This window comes from Oncorhynchus nerka, linkage group LG20 (assembly GCF_034236695.1).
Source record: "Oncorhynchus nerka isolate Pitt River linkage group LG20, Oner_Uvic_2.0, whole genome shotgun sequence".
NCBI classification, from domain to species: domain Eukaryota; kingdom Metazoa; phylum Chordata; class Actinopteri; order Salmoniformes; family Salmonidae; genus Oncorhynchus; species Oncorhynchus nerka.
In genome coordinates, this window is record NC_088415.1 from 10,288,165 (window position 1) to 10,314,462 (window position 26,298).

At 44.3% G+C, this 26,298-nt stretch overlaps 1 protein-coding gene across 1 annotated transcript in view; it reads left to right on the plus strand.

Annotated features, from left to right (window-relative positions):
* Nucleotides 1-20,411: 20,411 nt before the first annotated feature.
* LOC115116438 (syntaphilin-like) overlaps nucleotides 20,412-26,298 on the plus strand; it is a 38,000-nt gene continuing 32,113 nt past the window's right edge. Inside the window, exon 1 of the mRNA XM_065005203.1 lies at nucleotides 20,412-20,544. The gene's annotated coding sequence lies outside the window, so the exon portion shown is untranslated. The remainder of the gene's footprint in view (nucleotides 20,545-26,298) is intronic.

Here is a 26,298-nt window from a genome sequence, read left to right on the forward strand (position 1 = left end):
GGCTAAATGTTTTTTCCTCATAATCCTGGATTATTGGACCACCATCTTATTACGTTAGCAATTGCAACAAATAATTTGCTTACACTCTAACCAAGGATTATCCAAAGCTGCGCTATAAATTCTTGGACATTCCCCAAGATTCCTAGATGCCTACCCAAGGACATTCAGAGTACAAAAATAAGTTAACCACCTAACCTAGGCTCTAAATTTAAGCTTGCGTAGTACCATAAATGCAGTCGCACCGATAAAAACGAAAAGAAACTAGCTCCCTGATATACATAAAATATGCGAGCACTGAAGCAAGCTTCCAGAAAATTGGAACGGAAATGGCCCGTCACCTAATTGGAAGTGTTCCGACTAGCTTGGAAAGACAGTACCATACAATATCGACTGCCCTCACTGCTGCTCGATCAGCCTAGTTTTCCAATCTGCTTGAGTTGAATAAAAACAAAATGTATTTTTGATACTGTCGCATTCCCCAAGTGAGGATGGCCTTCACTTCAGCAGTGATGAATTCATGAATTTATTTGACAAAAATATCTTAATCATGAGAAAACAAATTACAGGATAGGCGTATTTCTTCAAAACTAATTTGTCCTGAGTCTGCACAGAACTGCCAGGACCTTGGATCAATAGAGACACTCTAACTTTTTAATCCTGTATCTCTCCACACATTTACAAAAATAGTCATGGCCTCTAAACCTTCCAGCTGTCTACCGGACCCTATTCCAATGAAACTACTGAAAGAGCAACTTCTTGTGCTTGGCCCTCCTACAGTATGTTGAACATAATAAACGGCTCCCTATCCTTCGGATGTGTACCAAACTCACTAAAAGTGGAAGTAATAAAGCCTCTCCTAAAAAGACTAAACTTGTCCTGGAATTGTTGTAAAACTATCGGCCTATATCAAATCTCCCATTCTAAAAAGGTTTAATTAAAAAGTCACTGCCTTCCTGAGGACAAATAATGTCTACGAAATTCTTTTAGACCCCATCATAAAACTGAGACCTCATTCGTGAAGGGGATAAATTACCTTTTAATAGTGTCATACCAAGGCTCTGCACCTGTCCTGGTCCTGCCAGACCTTAGTGTCACTTTCGACACCACATTCTTTCGGAGTAATTGGAAACCCTAATTGGTCTATGCAGGTTTAGATCTTATCTGTCTGAAAGTTATCAGTTGGCCTCTGGATGGTTTGTCCTCTGACAAATCAATGGTAAGTTCCGGTGTTCGGTTCTAGAACCACTATTGTTTTCACTATATATGCTGCCTCTTTGTGATGTCATTCAGGAACACAATGTCAACCGTTACTGCTATGCAGACGACACACAGTTCTAACATTAATTTTTTCAGCAGTCTCATCACTGCAGTTCCTGTACGGACTCAGGAGAGGCAAAGGTCAGGAGCCTGGCATCCTCCGAAATACAACCCAACCAAGCCGCACTGCTTCTGGACACAATGCCCACTTAATCCAGAAACCAGCCGCACCAACTTGTCAGAGGAAACACCGTACACAAGTGTCAGCGTGCACTACGCCCAGCCCACCACAGGATTTGCTAGTGCACAATGAGACAAGGACATCGCTGCCGGCCAAACCCTCCCCTAACCTGGACGACACTGGTACAATTGTGCGCTGCCCCATGGGTCTCCCGGTCACGGCCAGCTGCGACAGAGCCTGGACTCGAATCCAGGATCTCTAGTAACACAGCTAGCACTGCGATGCAGTACCTTAGACCACTGCACCACTCGGGAGGCCTACAGTTCTATATTTTGATTAAATATTGTGTAACCACAAAATTGCCTACACAGGAAGCCTGTGTTTCAGAAAAAAAGAAAATGTATTAAGGTCATACCAAGGATCCTTTAGCTATTAGATTTTGAATTTTGAGACCCCTTAAAAAATATTTGATGGCCGTACTGCTATTAGCCCATACAAATCAATTGAATAACAGATTCACTTCATGGAACAACAGATTGTCCCATCAGAAGGAAGTTTGTTCTGAAGTGTCTGTCCTATATCTGAGAGATATAAGAAAGATCAGGATTTTATATTTTTTTACCCATTATGTTAGACACTAAACAGTCTAAGTCCTGTCTAAGCCGGGGGAAGGAGGGTTCTACTAAGCTATATGGAATTGTTTTAAGAAGGTCCTACCAAGGATCATTTTGCTGTTTGATTTTTGAATTTTAAGACCCCTGGAAGTAAAAGTAATCTATAAATTATTTGATTTAAATTATTATTGGGTCCTATATCTGAGAGACATAAGAAAGATTTTAATTTTTTTCCATGTATTTTTGTCCCTTATTTTTGGGACTTAACAGTCTCCATATGTACCTCCATTCATGTTTTACAACTGGTACCAGGGGATCTTCAGACTAGTTTTGTGAAGCCTGCGGGCATCCTAGAGGATAACAACCAACATGAACATGTTCATGAGAGTCTCACCTTTCCATATTAGTGTGTAGAACAAACTGTTTGGACGCAACAGACAGAAGTTGGCTAATGGTCTGTACTGACTTCAGAGAAGTCCAAAGATGTTTGTGGGGGGGTTGTAGAGCAAAACGGAGAACACCATCGTGTTCATGAGAGTCTCACCTTTCCATATTAGTGTGTAGAACAAACTGTTTGGACGCAACAGACAGAAGTTGGCTAATGGTCTGTACTGACTTCAGAGAAGTCCAAAGATGTTTGTGGGGGGGTTGTAGAGCAAAACGGAGAACACCATCGTGTTCATGAGAGTCTCACCTTTCCATATTAGTGTGTAGAACAACCTGTTTGGACGCAACAGGCAGAAGTTGGCTAATGGGTGTGTGTTTGTACTGACTTCAGAGAAGTCCAAAGATGTTTGTGGGGGGGTTGTAGAACAAAACGGAGAACACCATCGCGTTTGTAAGAGTCTCGTCTTACCAGAATGGGGGCATATTTTGTAGGCCAAACCATTTGGACGCTACAGACGATTTTGTGAGAAGACTGATTTTCAGGATGTCTCATGGTTTGACAAACACCGCTCTAGCTCCCGAGTGGCGCAGTGGTCAAAGGCACTGCATCTCAGTGCTAGAGGCATCACTGCAGGCCCTGGTTTGATTCCAGGCTGTACCACTACTGACTGTGATTGGGAGTCAGCGTTGTCTGGTTTAGGGTTTGGCCGGGGTAAGAATTTGATAAGAATTTGTTCTTAACTAGTTAAATAAAATCGCTCTTTCACTGCAGATGCGGAAGTCAGACATAGGTGGATCAAACCAAATGTTATTTGTTACATGCGCCGAATACAACAGATGTAGAACTACCGGTGAAATGCTTACTTACAAGCTCTTAAACAACAATGCGGTTCAAGAAGAGTTAAGAAAATATGAACCAAATAAACTAAAGCAAAAATATATATAAAAAAGTTACAAAATAAAATGACTGAGATATCTCTCTTAAATTGACAGATTTTTATTGTTGATTTCTTTATTATGCTAATCTGATTTCCGAGGACATCAACCTTACGGGGTTAAACTCAGACCAAAAAGAGATGCTTGTTCTAGGTCCCAAGAAACAATCTGATTTCCGCTGGGGGCGAGGACATCAACCTTACGCGGTTAAACTCAGACCAAAAAGAGATGCTGGTCCCAAGAAACAATCTGCTTTCAGATCTGACAATGAATCTCCATGGTTGAACAGTCAAATAAAACTGTGAAGGACGTCCAGCTACTCTGGACACTGATCTCTCCATTTTGTTATTTTTACTCTGCAATAAAAGATTGGACAACATCTTGCCAGTTGTTTTTACAATGAGAAGACCTTACACTGACAGTGGTGAAACATGGAGGGACTCAGTCTGGGTTGAACACATCTTCCCACTAGCCACAGGCTTGTAGATTTGAAAGGACCAGTTCAAGTGATACAGGACAAGATCCTCCCAGTCTATCAAAAGGCATTGGGGGCTAGGGTTTAGAGACAAAGGGTTGATTAGTAATCAGCATTGCAGGCTACCATGCTTCCATAACTTGGAGGCAGTAGTGGCTGGGGGTGGGAGATTAGATTCCTCATGTGATTCTAAAACACACAACAATATACTGTATAAAAAGCATGCCGAGTCAATTTTATGTAAACAAACTGTCAATCTGTTTAAACATACCAGTTATAAATGATTTGAATAGGTTTTTTTGTTGTTGGTTTCTCTTGGAGATCTCCTCCACCTCGCTGGCGTCTGTGATTTCCAACATCTTCACATTGCTGTTTTGATTCTGAATGGTTGGGTGAGGGTTCGAACAATTTAACAGTAATTTCTAACAACCAACAGTTTTTACTTATATTGCGTTTTCAAGTTGAAATATATTTGCTATTTACCTGATTTCAGTTTTATCCTCAGAAGCTGAAATGACTTCCCTTTCAGAGAGGCTGTGGACCAATCGCTTTACTGCTCATATTGATTTGGGGGACACCACACAGTTCGGTTGTTTGATCCAATGCTCTGGAATAACACTTCCTTCTCATTGCCCATCCACGCTGCTCTGGCCCACATCCTCTGAGATTACAACCTGCGGAAAAATACATTATTAAACAATATAAAACTATTCCAATACATCTGATCTTACTTGGCAAAACTGTGCAAGAGAGCGATCACTATGTATTGCCTACGACAGTGCAGACACACAGCGTGACTGACGAGGTCAATGACGAGAGCGATCACTATGTATTGCCTACGATAGTGCAGACGAGGTCAATGACGAGAGTGATCACTATGTATTGCCTACGACAGTGCAGACACACAGCGTGGCTGACGAGGTCAATGACGAGAGCGATCACTATGTATTGCCTACGACAGTGCAGACGCACAGCGTGGCTGACGAGGTCAATGACGAGAGCGATCACTATGTATTGCCTACGACAGTGCAGACGCACAGCGTGGCTGACGAGGTCAATGACGAGAGCGATCACTATGTATTGCCTACGACAGTGCAGACGCACAGCGTGGCTGACGAGGTCAATGACGAGAGCGATCACTATGTATTGCCTACGACAGTGCAGACGCACAGCGTGGCTGACGAGGTCAATGACGAGAGCGATCACTATGTATTGCCTACGACAGTGCAGACACAGCGTGGCTGACGAGGTCCTCCGGATAAAACCCTTTTCTTTTGCATTTGTGGATATTTGAGATACTGATGATGTTGACAACTTTGGGGGCACATGGAAGAAAGATGGTCAGTTTGAGTTTGGTGAATGACATCACAGACAAGGTTTCCATTGCCTCTTGTTTATTTGACAGATCCATATTTGTCCCGGACGAGGAACCAACCATCTGGCATGTTATTCTTGATGCATGGTTGGATGTTCTTGGCAATATGTTTCACTTGGCTTGAGTCAGATAGTCGCCTCATCACTTTGTACCAAGGGATTATGTGGGCTTTTTGATGGCACGTTTATGCCACTGCAAATGGTTCTCAAACTCAAAGCAATTGAGGTCATTGAGTGAGCAGTTGTGAAATGCAACCATCAACTGCCAAGTGAGTGAGACCATGTACATTGTAAACTGTAAATGAATCATCATAGACATTCTTGCTCATCTCAAAGTGCATCAGCAGCTGTTCTGCATAATGCCTCCTCCGGCCATCTTCTGGATCGATCTGACATGGCTACACTGAGGGACAGCAGCGATAGACCTTTTTGGAAACAAAATCCTTCAATTCTATGGGACCCGTGTAGAGCAGAGAACTGCCTGAACTCAGTGGCTGTCCATCGGTCAAGTTCTGCCAGTTACCGAGGTTTTCGGGCAAATTCTTTTTTTGGCAATAAGCCTGGAAAAGAGATCAGAGCCTCTGACAACTTGGTTTCCTGAGAGAAAAAAAGTCTGCATGTTCTAGATCCTGGTTTAAGGGAAATCAACATCTTCCTCATGACAACCAAGCACACCATATGCATAGAATCTAATGGAAACCCTGAAATAAAATAAACTCTAGCGTCTATCGATGGATGTAGCTACCTGATGGCTAGCCAGGTAGACCAAGTTATTGAATTCACCATCATTTCACTCCGGATGTGTGCCCTCAGAGTGCAACACTACCCTTCCGTTCCCAGAGCCTTTAATCTGACCTTTCTCATGCTAAATATCTACTATGGGATTTGATGCACTCTGGCATGGCTCTCACTGGCGTATCACAAAGACAAGCTTTGATTGTGACATGGCCATTTGTCCGATTGACACTTGAAACCAGGAGCACCTTCAACTGAGACAGGACACCACTCAGGTAATCATCCGCAGCAGGCTTAGTCACTCCAATGAATGGATGGAAATCATTAATGCTGCATAAAATAGGCTAAAGTTGACAGCTAGATGATTTGAAGAGAAAAACACCATCAATGTTGATTTTCAAATAAACCTCAATGAACTTCACTATAACCTGCTCAACACCAGAAAAAAATCATTGTTACCCTGACATTTCTCAATAGTGTTGTACTCTCTGGGTGAATGCATACGTGTGTCAAACAATATTTTAGTACGATCACATCGAGAAAGTGTCACTTAAGTGACCATTTACACTAGTTTCAGTAGAAATGTCAGAAGTTCCATTAATTGCTAGACTCTGACAGATTCTAAAACATCCACGTGGAATTTACTCCACTGTTTATGGTAAGACACCGTTTATGCTAAGACACCGTTTATTCTAAGACACCTAAGACACCGTTTATGATAAGACACCATTTATGGTAAGACACCATTTATGATAAGACACAGCTAAATTGCAGTAGTCCCAACAAATCAAACTAAGTCCCATTTGCCTTTACAGGTGACAAAATTAGTGTGTTTTACCTCTTCAAAGATCGTCTTCTTGTCCACCGGGCTTGATTAACTTGAAATTGGTTGTACTCTGTGTTCATTTTCTTCTTCTATGGTATTATGGCGGTCTGCAAACATATGTTAGAGGTGCATGCTGCTACCCACTGTATGGGGTAGTATACACTATTTTTTTAAACTATTTTTTTTTAACATATTCCGGGAAATTAACAAGAGCATCTTCGAACAGTATTTTTTGTTTCAGCCATAAAGTCCTGGAGACCCAAACACTTTTCAGTTGGAGATACAATTATGGCCAGTTTCTGGGACTTCTTGCTCGTTTGGGCAGTACAACGAATCACATGCCATAAAATCAACCTTCTTCACGAGCAGCATGTCAGTTTCCCTCAACTGTTGAACGACAGTGAATCTCCACAGGCTACGGGGCATCCACCACCATATCTTCAGCTCCCTTCGGCTCCTTCAACTATTTTGTGTGCCTCTGTGTAGGGGACCTGCTGTACAGCCCTGACCCTTAACCCTTCAAATTCCTTTACCCTAATCGGGCACTCTGGGAAACGTGATTTCCAGCACAATTACAATACCGTATATACTCAGATTCTTCAACATTATTACTTCAGCACACACTTGGTGCACGGCTTGGTGCACGGCTTGGTGCACGGCTTGGTGCACGGCTTGGTGCACGGCTTGGTGCACGGCATGGTGCACGGCATGGTGCACGGCATGGTGCACGGCTTGGTGCACGGCTTGGTGCACGGCTTGGTGCACGGCTTGGTGCACGGCATGGTGCACGGCTTGGTGCACGGCTTGGTGCACGGCTTGGGCACGAGAGCTCTCAGCGCATATCTCACATATCTCAGCTTCACATGTGAAGGGAGATACTCTTTGTCAAACATCAATTATATGGACAGGTTCTCTTTTCTACCGTCCACTACACGGTTCGGACGGCGTGCTCCAACTATTCCTGGTATGTTCCTTGTAAACCACAAGGCCTCCACATCCGACTCAACCCCAGAAATGACACCTTTTAACCGTGTTCTGCTCCAAAAATCTTAACTCTCCACTTCATACGTTGATATTTGTAGAGCCTTATTGCCTTTTCCTTCTGAATAAACAAACCCACCTCGGGTCACTCTGACTGACACCTTTCCTAATACATCCTTTACCTTTCCTCGATATTTCAAATGGATCTCCAAAAAAAGCTGAATTGTTAGTGAATCGTACTCCAACAAAAAAAAACATACGTTCATTTACAACTTTATCAATTTTTGATAACATGTTCCTTTATCACTGGTCTTCCACAATTTTTCTTAAAAATTTCTGCTCCATGTGCCATCAGACTCAAGCTCGTCCATCCCACCTTCCATATCACTCCACTCCGGTAACCGTCACCCTTCTCGCCCTGTCATTGTATCTGGCGTCTCCATTCCGTCCGACCATCCAGCTTCCTTGTGCCGCCGTCATCAGTGTTAATTACTATAACAATAAAGCAATCAGGTCAGTAGGGTGCAGCGGTCACACAACGTCACAAACAGGTTGAGAAGACACCTTTCTCACTAGTGTGAGACTTAGCACTATAAATAGTACGCTAAATACATTATATTAATATAAAAACGATTTACATTGGGATATTGTCTTATCCATATACAGTATATTATGCATAACATGTTTATAAAAAGGCATTATCCAAAGGTAAATCATTATTATTAATATCACGAATTTGGCATCCTTAATAAAGCTAATGGTGACTATTTCAAAACGTCTAAAGATCAATCATGAATGAACGATATACCAAGCTACACGTTGAAATGATGTTGTCCTTTGGGCAAATTAGATGTCAATGTACTACATTCAATGTAGCATTCTACATAAACCCAACATCACTCCAAATTCACTTTCACATAGCTTGTGTAAAACAAGTTTAGAGGAGTTACTTTCAACTATTCATCGTTATTTAGGTCGAGCGTAGCTACGCAGATGACAACATATACGTAGTTTGATGATTATGTTGAAATTTGATTGATGTAACAGCCTGTTAGTCAGGTTAAGACATTGTATTTAAGTTGAAAGTTGACCCTAATTTCAATGTTTGCAACGCTGGTTGAAATGATATGGAAACAGTACTGGCTGATGACTTTTTGCAAATCCAAATGTATTTCAAAGATAGATTCAATGTCACAATATGTTGACAAATTACGTTGGAACAACGTTGATTCGACCAGTTTGTGCCCAGCCTGGTATGTTATGGTTGATCGGATTGTAGCTCCCAAGTGCCCTAGAAAGATAACAATATTGTCAAGAAAACGTAGATGAAATTCAAAAAGTTTAAAGAAAATGTTTACATGTTTGAGAATAGACAGCATTAATGACAGAAAATAACACAGGATTAATATTCTTATTTGCTCAAGGACCTGTTTTGCTCATTCACAAGTTAATTCACAGCCTGTATTCTTCTTGTACACACGTCCAAATGCACAACATGTAAGATGCTGGAGAGTTTAGCTGAAATAACGGTTTTGTAATCCAGTCCAAGGGACACGAACACCGGTCTCTCAACAGGTATGTTCTTGGTAGACGTCATAGCCGTGAATGAATGGAGACACGAGTATGAGAGTGATCGTATACTGACATCTACTGGTAGTTGAGTAGTATTACACCTTCAGTTTATAAACCAGGGGGGTTGTTCAGGATCACAACATTTTACAACCGTTTGCAACTAATCAATTAATCGGAATAACTAGTACTACCCGCTCAAAACTCCATGCTTCTGCAGTACACCCTGCAGAAGAAAAAAATATATATCTGTGATAACAGGCTTACACACTCTTCTGAAGTGCAAGAGACCTCAGGTTCAAACTTCAGCAGGTCACTTAAAACCTCAGCAAATTCCCAGATGCATTTCTTTCGCAATAAGAGTCACATTATTAGGAACCAACCATAGAATGGTTGAAAATTGTCTGGTGAATGTATCCGACTCAATAGCTCACTCAAAACTGGAATTTCAATGATGTTGAAGGATGATTAGCTAAATCCACTAGATGGCAACATTGTCACGAAAAAGAGGAAGAGGGCCTGGTGAAGGCCTGTAAGGTAGGCTTTACACACGGATGCCGTTATGGGCAGGCCTTAGGGGGCCTGGTGAAGGCCTGTAAGGTAGGCTTTACACACGGATGCCGTTATGGGCAGGCCTTAGGGGGCCTGGTGAAGGCCTGTTAGGTAGGCTTTACACACGGATGTCGTTATGGGCAGGCCTTAGGGGGCCTGGTGAAGGCCTGTAAGGTAGGCTTTACACACGGATGCCGTTATGGGCCAGGCCGTTATGGGGGCCTGGTGAAGGCCTGTAAGGTAGGCTTTACACACGGATGCCGTTATGGGCAGGCCTTAGGGGGGCCTGGTGAAGGCCTGTTAGGTAGGCTTTACACACGGATGCCGTTATGGGCAGGCCTTAGGGGGCCTGGTGAAGGCCTGTTAGGTAGGCTTTACACACGGATGCCGTTATGGGCAGGCCTTAGGGGGCCTGGTGAAGGCCTGTTAGGTAGGCTTTACACACGGATGCCGTTATGGGCAGGCCTTAGGGGGCCTGGTGAAGGCCTGTAAGGTAGGCTTTACACACGGATGCCGTTATGGGCAGGCCTTAGGGGGCCTGGTGAAGGCCTGTAAGGTAGGCTTTACACACGGATGCCGTTATGGGCAGGCCTTAGGGGCCTGGTGAAGGCCTGTTAGGTAGGCTTTACACACGGATGCCGTTATGGGCAGGCCTTAGGGGGGCCTGGGGGCCTGGTGAAGGCCTGTTAGGTAGGCTTTACACACGGATGCCGTTATGGGCAGGCCTTAGGGGGCCTGGTGAAGGCCTGTTAGGTAGGCTTTACACACGGATGCCGTTATGGGCAGGCCTTAGGGGGCCTGGTGAAGGCCTGTTAGGTAGGCTTTACACACGGATGCCGTTATGGGCAGGCCTTAGGGGGCCTGGTGAAGGCCTGTAAGGTAGGCTTTACACACGGATGCCGTTATGGGCAGGCCTTAGGGGGCCTGGTGAAGGTGAAGGCCTGTAAGGTAGGCTTTAGGCTTTACACACGGATGCCGTTATGGGCAGGCCTTAGGGGGCCTGGTGAAGGCCTGTAAGGTAGGCTTTACACACGGATGCCGTTATGGGCAGGCCTTAGGGGGCCTGGTGAAGGCCTGTAAGGTAGGCTTTACACACGGATGCCGTTATGGGCAGGCCTTAGGGGGCCTGGTGAAGGCCTGTAAGGTAGGCTTTACACACGGATGCCGTTATGGGCAGGCCTTAGGGGGCCTGGTGAAGGCCTGTTAGGTAGGCTTTACACACGGATGCCGTTATGGGCAGGCCTTAGGGGGCCTGGTGAAGGCCTGTAAGGTAGGCTTTACACACGGATGCCGTTATGGGCAGGCCTTAGGGGGCCTGGTGAAGGCCTGTAAGGTAGGCTTTACACACGGATGCCGTTATGGGCAGGCCTTAGGGGGCCTGGGGGCTGTAAGGTAGGCTTTACACACGGATGCCTGGGCAGGCCTTAGGGGCCTGGTGAAGGCCTGTTAGGTAGGCTTTACACACGGATGCCGTTATGGGCAGGCCTTAGGGGGCCTGGGGGCCTGGTGAAGGCCTGTAAGGTAAGGTAGGCTTTACACACGGATGCCGTTATGGGCAGGCCTTAGGGGGCCTGGTGAAGGCCTGTTAGGTAGGCTTTACACACGGATGCCGTTATGGGCAGGCCTTAGGGGGCCTGGTGAAGGCCTGTAGGCTTTACACACGGATGGTAGGCTTTAGGGGGCCAGGCACGGATGCCGTTATGGGCAGGCCTTAGGGGGCCTGGTGAAGGCCTGTAAGGTAGACTTTACACACGGATGCCGTTATGGGCAGGCCTTAGGGGGCCTGGCCCGCCCTACCGTACCTCCTTGCCTATCCAAATAAAATATAGAAATATTGATCATTTATTTGATCGAGACGCAGGCCGACAGAAAGTCGCATCAATCTCAGTTAAAGCAGCCAAGAGAGCAAAACACCGCCCCTCTGTCTCAGTATATGTGGACTATGTATATCAGATACATTGGCTACATAGTGGGGCGCTGTTTCGCTATGCTTTCTCCGGTGATCTACCATAGTTTCAACCGAGAGGAAGAGGCGAAGCTAAAAAGGGCTCACTCTCGCCAGAATCTGTCCAGTATAAATCCAATGCGTTTCTATGGGAATAATTTGCAGACCTAAGCTTGTTGCCTGCCTTCTCGACTTTTGGACAAGGAGTCCCATTGTTAGGGCGGAGACATGAGCATCTCATCATTATAAACAGGTCTCTGGTTTCAGCCTCTTGTGAATTGGAAAGGAATGTATGCGGGTGCACTGTTAGGATGCTGGATTGCCCTAAAGTAAATTGATGTTTCGCCTAAATTATATAATTACTCCTATCTAAATAAAATACTTCACCAGGGAGTATGACTTAGCCACGGGGATCATTAGCTTATATTTGTGTTTAGGAAGATCAAATCAAATTGTATTTGTCACATGCGCCAATACAACAGATGTAGACCTCACCGTGAAATGCTTACTTACAAGCCCTAACCAACAACGCAGTACAATAAATAGAGTTAATAAAATATTAACTAAATAAACTAAAGTAAATGCCAAGAGTGTGCAAAGCTGTCATCAAGGCAAACGTTGGCTATTTTGAAGAACCTCAAATATAAAACATATTTTGATTTGTTTAACACTTTCTTGGTTACTACATGATTCCATATGTGTTATTTCATAGTTGATGTCTTCACTATTATTATACAATGTAGAAAATAGTACAAATAAAGAAAACCCTGGAATGAGTAGGTTTGTCCAAACGTTTGACTGGTACTGTATATGTCCTGGATGTCAGGAAGCTTGGCCCCCAGCTTGGCCCCCAGCTTGGGCCTTATGCCTTACGGTCAGATGCCGAGCAGTTGCCATACCAGGCGGTGATGCAACCGGTCAGGATGCCCCCGATGGTGCAGCTGTAGAACCATGCCAAATCTTTTCAGTCTCCTGAGGGGGATAAAGGTGCTGTCGTAGCCTCTTCACAACTGTCTTGGTCTGTTTGGACCGTGATAGTTTGTTTGTGATGTGGACACCAAGGAACTTGAAACTCTCGACCTGCTCCACTTCAGTCCCTTCAATGTTAATGGGGGCCTGTTCAGCCCTCCTTTTCCTGTAGTCCACGATCAGCTCCTGTGTCTTGCTCACATTGAGAGAGAGGTTGTCCTGGCACCACACTGCCAGGTCTCTGACCTCCTCCCTATAGCTGTCACCACCGGTGATCTGACCTACCACTGTTGTGTCGTCAGCAAACTTGATGGTGTTGGAGTCGTGCTTGGACACGGAGTCATGGGTGAACAGGGAGTACGGGAGAGGAATAAGCACGCACCCCTGAGGGGCCCCAGTGTTGAGGATCAGCGTGGCAGATGTGTTGTTGCCTACCTTCACCCCCTGGGAGCATTCCCATCAGGAAGTCCAGTTGCAGAGGGAGGTGTTTAGTCCCAGGGTCCGTAGTTTAGTGATGAACTTTGTGGGCACTATGGTATGTGTGAAGATAATGTGTCTGGAGTATCATTTTAAATGTTGCATAAAGAAAAAGGGGGCGGGGTGTGGCGAAGATATGGTGCATCTCCAGAATGTTTGCCCAGGTATGGTGCATCTCCAGAATGTGTGCCCAGGTATGGTGCATCTCCAGAATGTTTGCCCAGGTATGGTGCATCTCCAGAATGTTTGCCCAGGTATGGTGCATCTCCAGAATGTTTGCCCAGGTATGGTGCATCTCCAGGAATGTTTGCCCAGGTATGGTGCATCTCCAGGAATGTTTGCCCAGGTATGGTGCATCTCCAGGAATGTTTGCCCAGATATGGTGCATCTCCAGGAATGTTTGCCCAGATATGGTGCATCTCCGGAATGTTTGCCCAGATATGGTGCATCTCCAGGAATGTTTAACCAGGTATGGTGCATCTCAGGAATGTTTGCCCAGATATGGTGCATCTCAGGAATGTTTGCCCAGATATGGTGCATCTCAGGAATGTTTGCCCAGATATGGTGCATCTCAGGAATGTTTGCCCAGATATGGTGCATCTCAGGAATGTTTGCCCAGATATGGTGCATCTCAGGAATGTTTGCCCAGATATGGTGCATCTCAGGAATGTTTGCCCAGATATGGTGCATCTCAGGAATGTGTGCCCAGATATGGTGCATCTCAGGAATGTGTGCCCAGATATGGTGCATCTCAGGAATGTGTGCCCAGATATGGTGCATCTCAGGAATGTTTGCCCAGATATGGTGCATCTCAGGAAAGTGCCCATTTGGCAACGTCTTATTTCTGTGTCTTAACTCACCACGTACACCACTAGTTTTTTTTCTTCGCCTCACACAAGTCAACAAAGTCTGTTTTTTTAACATCCATTGCGAATGATAGTTCCTCAGTATTTGAAAAATCTTTCCAACACTCCTGACCTCAATCACCAAGCCTCGGTGTGAAAGAGCCAAATATCATGATCTGATGAGCCCATATATCCAGTGGAAATGTATTTCTTTTTTAAGCTTTCTGTTCTGAGCTCACAGGTGCAGGAAACTTTGAGAGCCCGAAATAGGCTAGTTGACACTGTTGCAAGTTCGTTAGCTACAACTTCAGGCTGTTGATGTGATAATTTGGTACAAATGTTGAACACTAGCAATAGCTCAAGTCAAGACAGATAGAAAGGGAGGCAGTCAGGCAGAAAATAGAGATGAATGTGATTGAAAGAACCAGAATTTTGAAACTCACAAGCTGTCTGCCTATGGTCTTTATTAAAACACCCGTTTTCGAAATGCATGTGCACACATAGGAGGTCCCATGAAAAATATAGAAATCAAACACCCCTCCAACTGATTCCTTCTGGTGCATTGGTATGGCTACATGCAGAGAAATAGTACTGAATTATGGGGAAATCACTTCTGAAATATAAGAATACAAGGTCATATATAATAAATGCCATTTAGCAGACACTTTTATCCAAAGCGACTTACATTTGCGGGAGGGGTGACAGGTAGCGGCAGGTAGCCTAGTGGTTAGAGCGTTGGACCTGCTCAATCAGCCTAGTGGTTAGAGTGTTGGACCTGTTCAATCAGCCTAGTGGTTAGAGTGTTGGACCTGTTCAATCAGCCTAGTGGTTAGAGTGTTGGACCTGTTCAATCAGCCTAGTGGTTAGAGTGTTGGACCTGTTCCATCAGCCTAGTGGTTAGAGTGTTGGACCTGTTCAATCAGCCTAGTGGTTAGAGTGTTGGACCTGTTCAATCAGCCTAGTGGTTAGAGCGTTGGACTCGTAACAGAAAGGTTGCAAGGTTGAAAAAAAAAATCTGTTCTGCTCCTGAACAAGACAATTAACCCACTGTTCCTAGGCCAGCAGTCCACCTACTGTATTACCTCACACTGCACCTCACCATTCACTGAACCTTCTTCCAGCCAGAGATCTGTTTCCTGACATGTTCCCCACGACGGGCTCTGACGTTATGCATCGGGTTAGGGCCGGGTAGGGCCTGTTTTTTTCCATCAATAACTAGAGTACGGTAGAGCTCGGCTATCACTAAATTGATCACGAAATCCTTTTGAAGTGGAGCCATTTGCTCATGCTCTGCTACACAGTACATAATATGGTTTCGGAAGTGCTTCAACCTCCTCAAATATAAGACAAGAGAGATTCTTTCACAGAAAATAATGTTCCTTGAGTTTTGTCAGAGTTTAGTGATGAAAAGTAGCTAACAGCTAACGGGTCTCATCAGTGGCGATATTAGCATGCAAATCTTAGTGGGGCAAACTTTAAAAAAAAAAAATGTTTTAGATGCATGCCAGCAAAGCCACTACACTACACAACACATGAATTGCACTATAACAGTGACATGAGGTGCCCACAAACTGTTAGGACCTACATAAAGCTGTCCCATCAGCAGAGTTTTCTTTTCAGCACCATGGAGTGAATCCTTACCACCACTACACATGGCTATCTACCACAGCTCCACCTGGCTATCAGCAGAGCCTTGTCTGGTAGCCAAACAATTCATTCAGCCTCATTTACTGCCTTTTAAAAAACATAGATGATATGGCTGACTTTCTTAAGGATCGGACCCCTTTTCGCAATTTTCGCCTAAAATGACATACCCAAATCTAACTGCCTGTAGCTCAGTACCTGAAGCAAGGAAATGCATATTCTTGAAAACATTTAAAAGGAAGTTTGTGGAAATGTGAAAGTAATGTAGGAGAATATAACACATTAGATCTGGTAAAAAAAAATGACATCATCTTTGAAATGCAAGAGAAAGGCCATAATGTACTATTACAGGTTAGGAGCAATTTAGATTTTGGCCACTAGATGGCAGCATTGTTTGTTCAATGTCTTAGACTGATTCAAGTTGGCCCAAATGTGCCTAATTGGGTTTTTTAATACATTTTCAAGTTCAGAACTGTGCACTCTCCTCTAACAATAGCATGGTATTATTTCACTGTAATAGCTACTATAAATTGGACATATCAGATATGTCTATGTCCTGGAAAAATGTATTGTTACTAAATGCTAATCACGTTAGCCTAAGTTAGCTCAACCGTCCCTGGGGGGCGAGGGGACACCGATGCCATAGAGGTTAAACAAATGTGGTTTGTACTGACAATGGAGATGTACAAACTATGGCATAAGGGAACAACAAGCGGATAAGAGGCAGTCCGTCATTTCAATTAAGACATTAACGAGCAAGCTAGGATGGACGTAGTCAATATAACTATACGTTCAGCACTTTGTAAATGTACTGCGACAGAATTCAGAACAAAGGCCGTTCTTACAGTATTCTCCCTGTACACCAACTCAGAATAAATAAAAGTGGCATATAAGCAGACATTGAAAGCTCTTACAATATTGAATGATTTCATTTCTCTAAAACAGGTTACAGGCTACATGTGCACCACCAAGTCAGAACAGTAGGCTAGGTTATGGGGGGGGAATGGGACCAAATTATTAGGATGAAGCACATTGGCTACTGACAGCTTATTACACAACATACACTTAGTATTACTTTCTTATCTACAGCATACATATCTCCCTGGCATATTACATCATTTATGTAGCAGTATACAACACATGTTTTGACTCACCTTGTTGTGCTGTGCTCAGTTGAACAGGAAGTGCTCAGTTGAACAAGTCCTTCTTGTGGTCAAATTTGTTCATCAAACTTTGTCATCAAAGTCTGGTAGTCTTTGGATTTATGGTGCTTTCAAGACAACTGGGAACTCTGAAAAAAAAACAGGTTGAATCATGACGTCAGTGATCTTCAGGTCGGAGCTCTAGAAAAAGGCCTGAGATAAGATGGCACAGGAGAGGAAGGCAGACGTTTTACGTGTCCCCAAACTATTGTGTTTTTTTTCTGTTTATTTGCGTTGTTGTAACTTGTTTTTTGCTTATTTTGTATATAATGTTGCCGCTACCGTCTCTTTTTACTGAAAATAACTTCTAGGCATCAGGACTGCTCACCACGGACTAGCAAAATCATTTTTTCCCTTTCACGACTCTGACGAGCCCGGCACGAAGGATATACTGCATTCTCTGGAACAGGCCCAGATCCCCGCGATTTGCATGAAGAGGAGGCGGAGAAAAGGGGGCCAAATGGCAGGCTGCCTTCTGAGAATTTGTAGGCGATCAAATAAACCCCCACTTCCCTCCATTCTGCTAGCAATCTTTGGAGAATAAAATCGACGAGCTAAGCGGATGATTAAACAACCAACTGGACATTAAAAACTGTAACATCTTATGCTTCACGGAGTCGTGGCTGAACAACGACAATATCAACATAGAGCTGGCTGATTACACGCTATACCGGCAGGATAGAACAGCGGCGTCTGGAAAGACAAGGGGTGGCGGACAATGTATTTTTGTAAATAACAGCTGGTGCACAGTATCTAAGGAAGTCTCGATCTATTGCTCGCCTGAGGTAGAGTATCTCATGATAAGCTGTAGGCCACACCATCTACCTAGAGAGTTTTCATCTGTATTTTTAGTTGCTGTTTACATACACACAGAGTCAAAGGCTGGCACTGAGACAGCATTGAATGAGCTGTATTCCGTCATAAGCAATCAAGAAAATGCCCAACCAGAGGCGGCGCTCCTAATAGCCGGGGACTTTAATGCAAACTTAAATCCGTTTTACCAAATTTCTATCAGCATGTTAAATGTGCAACCAGCAGGAAAAAAACCTCTAGACCACCTTTACTCCACACACAGAGATGTATACAACGCTCTCCCTCGCCCCCCACTTGGAAAATCTGACCATAATTCTATCCTCCTGATTCCTGCTAACAAGCAGGAAGCACCAGTGACTACATCAATAAAAAAGTGGTCAGATGAAGCAGATGCTAAGTTACGGGACTGTTTCGCTAGCACAGACTAAAATATGTTGAAGAGTACACCACATCAGTCAATGGCTTCATCAATAAGTGCATCGATGGTGTCGTCCCCACAGTGACCGTACGTACATATCCATGGCTTCTGGTTGGGGTTACAGGCAGCATCCGCACTGAGCTAAAGGCTAGAGCTGCCGCTTTCAATGAGCGGGACTCTAACCCGGAAACTTATAAGAAATCCCGCTATGCCCTCTGACGAACCATCAAACAGGCAAAGCATCAATACAGGACTAAGATCAAATCGTACTACACCGGCGCTCATGCTCGTCGGATGTGGCAGGGCTTGCTATTACAGAATACAACGGGAAGCACAGTCGCAATGGCAACTGCTCGGCCTCCGACCGCAAGGCACTACAGAGGGTAGTGCCAACGGCCCAGTACATCACTGGGGCCAAGCTTCCTGCCATCCAGGACCTCTATATCAGGCGGTATCAGAGGAAGGCACTAAAAATTGTCGAAGACTCCAGCCACCCTAGTCAAAGACTGTTCTCTCTGCTACCGCACGGCAAGCGGTACCGGAGCGCCAAGTCTAGGTCCAAGATGCTTCAAAACAGCTTCTACCCCCAAGCCAGAAGACTCATGAACATCTAATCAAATGGCTACCCAGACCAATTGCATTGCCCCCCAACCCCCTCTTTACACCGTGGCTACTCTGTTGTTGTCATCTATGCATAGTCACTTCAATAACTCTACCTACAGTACATACTACCTCAACTAACCGCTGCCCCTGCACATTGACTCTTTACTGATACACCCCTGTATATAGTCTTGCTATTGCTGTTTTACTGCTGTTCTTTAATTACTTGTTACTTTTATCTCTTATTCTTGTCCGTATTTTTTGAAAATGCATTGTTGGTTGGGGGCTCGTAAGTAAGCATTTCGCAGTAAGTATTCGGCGCATGTGACTAATACAATTTGATTTGATTTGAGTTCCTGACTTGGAATTCCGAGTTGGATGACAGTTCAAAACATATTTTCCTAGTCGGAGCTAGTTTTTTTCTGAGTTCCCAGTTATCTTAAACTCACTGAAGTCTGAGATTTCCCAGTTCCGAGTTTCCAGTTGTTTTGAACACGGCAGAATAAATTGTGGAATGACAGCATGGCCAATGTATTCACCCTTTTCTTGCCCCATGGCATGTTTATCCTTTTAATCTTGGAAAAGAGACCCTTAAACCCAGATTTAGACCACACACCCACTCCATTGAATAGCAGGCTAGTGATTGCTTTGCAACTCTTGCAGTTGATTCCTTCAAACCACTCATTGTTAAATTTGCGATTTCCAACTTGTTGTGTAATGTTCATGTCCAATTGCCAATGAGCACCAATACGTTTTATCTATCATTTCTCTTCATTATTAATCTTCATATGACAAGGATTGAAAAGGTTTTGCCAGTAGATTGTCAACTTAATTCATGATGATGACTGCTAGCTTGCTAGCTAAGATTTTGAATGTATTATGTTGACATGATCAGTCCAATCAAAACTACGGTAGATATGACGATATGTGACACATACTAATGTCAAAATAACATGCAAAACAGGCAACAAGTGGGGCTCAAACAATTCTTATTATTATTTGTATTTTTTTTACCTCAACAGGTCGAGCTCAGACATTCCTGCAGTCAGCATGCGAATTGCACACTCCCTCAACTTGAGACATCTGTGGCATTGTATTGTGTGACAAAACTTCACATTTTAGAGTGGCCTTTTATTGTCCCCAGCACAAGGTGCACCTGTGTAATGGCATGCTTTTTAATCAGCTTCTTGATATGACACACCTGTCAGGTGGATGGATTATCTTGGCAAAGAATAAATGCTCAAAAACAGGGATGTAAACAAACGTGCGCACAACATTTTAGAGAAATAATATTTTTGTGCTTATGGAACATTTTTGTGGTATTTTATTTCAGCTTGGCACCAACACTTTACAGGTTGCATTTAAATGTTTGTTCAGTGCATAGTTTGTTGAGACCATAAATTATGTGAAGAATTGTATAAACTGCAGACACATGAGTTCACTCCTGATTCAGTCTTTGTTTGTGCCCAGGACTGTTATTAAGATGCACGTTTGATATGAGGATCGGTGTTTCCCTTTAAGAACCAACGTAGCATTACGCATCTGCTTTCAACAATGCACTTGTCTTTCCGTGCGGCTCTCAAACGCAACTCAGGCATTCCGGTCATCCACCTCCAGCGCCTGAGCAGAGGCACACCGAGTCCTTACCGGAGACGGGAATCGCGGGGTAATCAAGAAGGCAGGCGGTAAACCATCCCGGGCTATAACGATGGAACCGTAAAAATAAATACAGAAGGGGGAACAGGTAAACCTCATTCTTTTTCGATTCAAGACGTTGTAGCCTAATGCCATTTGGCTTTGCTGTCATTTTACTAAGGATGCTCCGGTGTAGGGCACATCAACGACTGTGAATAAGTATGAATAGAGTATTTGAGAAATGGAGACATGCAGAGAGAGCTGCAAGATGTTGCCAAGCCGAAAATAATATTGTTTATAAAGAGCAGAGTTACGCACGCACTTATAGCATAGGCCTAATGTTATGATGGTTGGTTGTTTGTTTGTGTCGCTGTCCAGCAGCGAGCCTGCTGCTGCTAGGATGCAGCGCAGATGTGTGTTTACCTTGTCATCCTGCGCTATACGTTGGTAGTAGCGGTACTAGGCTATTCTCCGGCCAGGTGATCGCAACCCTTGCAGATTACGCGTCGGTCATTTGAGAATTGGCGTTATACATTATTGATGCGATCTATTTGGAAAGCTTTTGATAGAGATGGTTCATTTAAATGGCAGGTTCAGTAAGCGTTGGGAAAAAGCACAGTAATCTCAAGCCTAACACCTGCCATTTTAGTAGCCTACTAAAGTCGTGACTGGTCTCCTGGCATGCAATTTGACCTTGCAGTAGTTTTCGATTTTCAGTAAAATAGGAAATCTCACGGAAATATAAACATCTGGCTTGTGAAAGGGCTCTGGACTTTGTGTTTGTTGGTGGGGACATTCTAGATTGTAGGTCAGGTTACTCACACTCTCTCCAAATGTCCTCTAGAAATATATGTTGTTTTCCCAGGAGTCTGCAGTGACTCAGCTTTGCATTGTGGTTGTTGGTGGGGACATTCTAGATTGTAGGTCAGGTTACTCACACTCTCTCCAAATGTCCTCTAGAAATATATGTTGTTTTCCCAGGAGTCTGCAGTGACTCAGCTTTGCATTGTGGTTGTTGGTGCATATGTTGATGACCTTAGGGGTAAAGGGCCCAGTTGTTGAGAGCACATGCACCCCACATACACCCCGCATGCACCCCACATACAACCTGCATTCACCCTGCATACACCCCGCATGCACCCCACATACAACCTGCATTCACCCTGCATGCACCCCGCATACACCCCGCATGCAGCCCACATACACCCCGCATGCTCCACAGATACAACCTGCATTCACCCTGCATTCACCCTGCATGCACCCCGCATGCACCCCACATACACCCCGCATGCTCCACACATACACCCCGCATGCACCCCACATACACCCCGCATGCACCCCACATACACCCCGCATGCACCCCACATACACCCCGCATGCTCCACACATACACCACGCATGCTCCACACATACACCCCGCATGCTCCACACATACACCACACATGCTCCACACATACACCACACATGCTCCACACATGCTCCACACATACACCACACATGCTCCACACATACACCACACATGCTCCACACATACACCACACATGCTCCACACATACACCCCGCATGCTCCACACATACAACCTGCATTCACCCCGCATGCTCCACACATACACCACACATGCTCCACACATACACCACACATGCTCCACACATACACCACACATGCTCCACACATACACCACACATGCTCCACACATACACCACACATGCTCCACACATACACCACACATACACCACACATGCTCCACACATACACCCCGCATGCTCCACACATACACCACACATGCTCCACACATACACCCCGCATGCACCCCACATACAACCTGCATTCACCCCGCATGCACCCCACATACAACCTGCATTCACCCTGCATTCACCCCACATATAACCTCTGCCTGGTTCCAAAACAACCTCTGCTTGTTTCCAAAACAACCATAGCCTGGTCCTTTCCTGTCTAACAACATCCTCTTTAGTGTTTGCAGATTGGAGAGGACTGTCACCGGACTGATCACATCAAATCACATTTTATTTGTCACGTGTCATAAACAAACAGTCAAATGCTTACTTACAGGGTCATTTTTCAACAATGCAGAGACACAATATAAAAATATATATATAAAAATTTAAATAGTGACCCAATTAATAAATACACAGTGAATAATGAATAACAATGACGAGTAAAAATAACATGGCTATATACAGGAAGTAGAAAATAACATGGCTATATACAGGAAGTAGAAAATAACATGGCTATATACAGGAAGTACCAGTAGCGAGTCGATGTGCAGGGGTACGGGATAATTGGGCTAGATATGTACATATAGGTAGGGTTAAAGTGACTAGGCAACAGTAGCAGCCATTTGATTAGCTATTTAGCAGTCTTGTTTAGCAGTCTTATGACTTGGGGGTAGAAGCTGTCCAGTTATTGTGCCACCACCTATAGCCTTCAATGGACTCAGTGATGCTTTCCCTTCAGATCTGCAAACACTGAAGGTGTAAGGGCTAGAGGTTGGACCAGGCCTGCCGGTCAGGCAATTTTCTGCTGTCCAATCCCAGTGAACGAATGACCAATCCACTGCCAGTATCATATTCGCTAGCTACACACATCCTGATATTAAAAACACACCCTTGATCCAGTCTGTTACTGGGCATTGGGCAGCTCACCTTTTGGATAAGTGGCGGAATGACTGTCTCCATGGTAGCTTGGCCATCACTGTCATAGCATGCTGTTTCCTGTCAGTCTCCATTGTACATATCTCTCTCTCCAACTCCTCCTGAGGTACAGTACCTCATGATAAGCTGTAGACCACACTATCTACCAAGTGAGTTCTCATCTATATTATTCATAGCCGTCTATTTCCCACCACAAACCAATGCTGGCACTAAGACCAGCTATATAAGTGATTCATCCAGTGGCACTGAGGAGTATACCACCTCAGTCACCGGCTTCATCAATAAGTGCATTGACGATGTCATGCCCACAGTGACCATAAGTACATATCCCAACCAGAAGCCATGGATTACAGGCAACAGCCGTACCGAGCTAAAGGCTAGAGCTGCCGCTTTCAAGTAGCGGGACACTAAACCGGACACTTTTAAGAAATCCCACTATGACCTCAGATGAACCATCAAACAAGCAAAGCATCAATACAGAGCTAAGATTGATTCCTACTATACAGGCTCTGATGCTCGTCAGATGTGGCAGGGCTTGCAAACTATTACGTACTACAAAGGGAAACCCAGCCGCGAGCTGCCCAGTGACACGAGCATACCAGATGAGCTAAATGCCTTTTATGCTCGCTTTGAGGCAAGCGACACTGAAGCATGCATGAGAGCACAAGTTGTTAAGGACGACTGTGTGATCACACTCTCCGTAATCGATGTGAGCAAGACCTTTAAACAGGTCAACATTCACAAGGCCACACGGATTACCAGAGCATGTACTCAGTGCATGCGCGCACCAACTAACAAGTGTCTTCACTAACATTTTCAACCTCTCCCTGACTGAGTCTGTGATACCCCCATGTTTCAATCAGACCACCATAGTCCCTGTGCTCAAGAATACTAAGGTAACCTGCTTAAATGACTACCGCCCCATATCACTCACAGTAGTCATGAAGTGCTTTGAAAGGTTGGTCATGGCTCATATCCACACCATAATCCTGGAAACCCTAGACCCACTCCAATTTGCATACCGCCCCAACAAATTCACGGATGACCCAATCACAATCGCAATCCACACTGCCCTTTCCCACCCGGACAAACTCCATTGTTCAACACCATAGTTCCCACAAAGCTCATCACTAAGCTAAGGACCCTGAGACTAAACACCTTCCTCTGCAACTGAATCCTGGACTTCCTGACGGGCCGCCCCCCAAGTGGTAAGGGTAGGAAATAACACATATACCACACTGATCCTCAACACCGGGGCCCCTCAGGGATGTGTGCTTACTCCCTGTTCACCCATGACTGCGGGGCCAAGCACGACTCCAACACCATCATTAAGTTTGCTGACGACACAACAGTGTTGGCCTGATCACCGACAACAATGAGACAGCCTATAGGGAGGAGATCAGACACTGCCAGGACAACAACCTCTCCCTCAATGTGAGCAAGACACAGGAGCTGATCGTGGACTACAGGAAAAGGAGGGCCGAACAGGCCCCCATTAACATTGACAGGGCTATAGTGGAGCGGGTTGAGAGTTTCAAGCTCCTTGGTGTCCACATCACAAACAAACTATCATGGTCCAAACACACCAAGACAGTTGTGAAGAGGGCATGACAACACCTTTTTCCCCTCGGGAGACTGAAAAGATTTGGCATGGGTCCTCAGATCCTCAAAAGGTTCTACAACTGCACCATCGAGAGCATCTTGACCGGTTGCATACGACCCAATATATCACTGGGGCCAAGCTTCCTGACATCCAGGACCTATTTACTAGGTGGTGTCAGAGGAAGGCATCAGGTAGCCTAGTGGTTAGAGTGTTGGGCCAATAATCAAATCGCAGAGCTGACAAGGTAAAAATCTGTCGTTCTGCCCCTGAACAAGGCAGTTAACCCACTTTTTCCTAGGCCGCCATCGAAAATAAGAATTTGTTCTTAACTGCCTAGTTAAAAAAATGTACAAAAATGGTCAAAAACTCCAGTCACCCAAGTCATAGACTGTTCTCTCTGCTACCGCACGGCAAGCGGTACCGGAGCGCCAAGTCTAGGACCAAAAGTCTCCTTAACAGCTTCTATAAGACTGCTGAACAATTAATAAAATGGCCACCCGGACAATTTACATTGACCCCCGTTTTGTTTTAAAACTGCTGATACTTGCTGTTTATTATCTATGCATCTATGCCACTTTACCCCTACCTACATCAACATTACCTTGACTAACCTGTACCCCCTGTATATAGCCTTGTTATTGCTATGTCATTTTATTCTGTTACTTTTTATTACATTTTTTACTATAATTTATTTAGTAAATATTTTGTTAACTCCATTTCTGGAACTGCATTGTTGTTTAAGGGCTTGTAAATCAGCATTTCACGGTAAGGTCTGCACCTGTTGTATTCGCTTTGATTTGATTGTGATTGACTTCTCCTCCTAGACCCACAAGCAGCTTTGTTAGTCCATTAAGCAGTAGTCTTTTCACCGGCCTTATTGTCTCAATGTGCTCCAAGATTTCACCCGGACACTGCTCACTATATAAGATAACATAAGACATATAAGACAATTACTGCAGTGACTCCAGGCAAGGGAATTGCATTTCATGCTAAATGAAAGCAGTCCGAATGACTGACGGATAGATGGGTTGATTTAATTTGCATTATCTGACTGATTCTTTGTTCTTTGTTTCATTGGGGGATTTGCATGCAGTGATATCCAACTATAACACCATCTTGTTGAAGGGCAACAGGAATGTAATCTGAGCCAGTGACCCTCTCCTATAGCACTCTAACCACTGAACCCACAGTATCTTACTCTCTGGATGTCTGCATCTATCTTTTCTCTATTATTCACAATCCTAAAGTTTAGTTGGATAAGTCAATATGCTGAAACGGGCTACCAACGTTCTAGTTAGTGGAGCCTTCCTCTTCCAAGCTTCTTTCTTCCTGGAAAGACCTTTTTATGTAATTATTCCTGTGAGCCGGTCGCTCTCCACAGTACAAATGCTGAACTCTGGAATTCCAAGCATTTGTCAATAGTGCTGAAACAGAGATCGCCATATTACCGCTTATTCAGGGTATTCTTTTTTTTTTTCAACATCGGACCTTTTTAAACTTGACAAAGTCAACATAGTCCTCCAGTTTAGTTCATTTTGACAGGTTCATTTCCTGTGAACTTGTCTCTTTGGGACATCTTTTTCAATT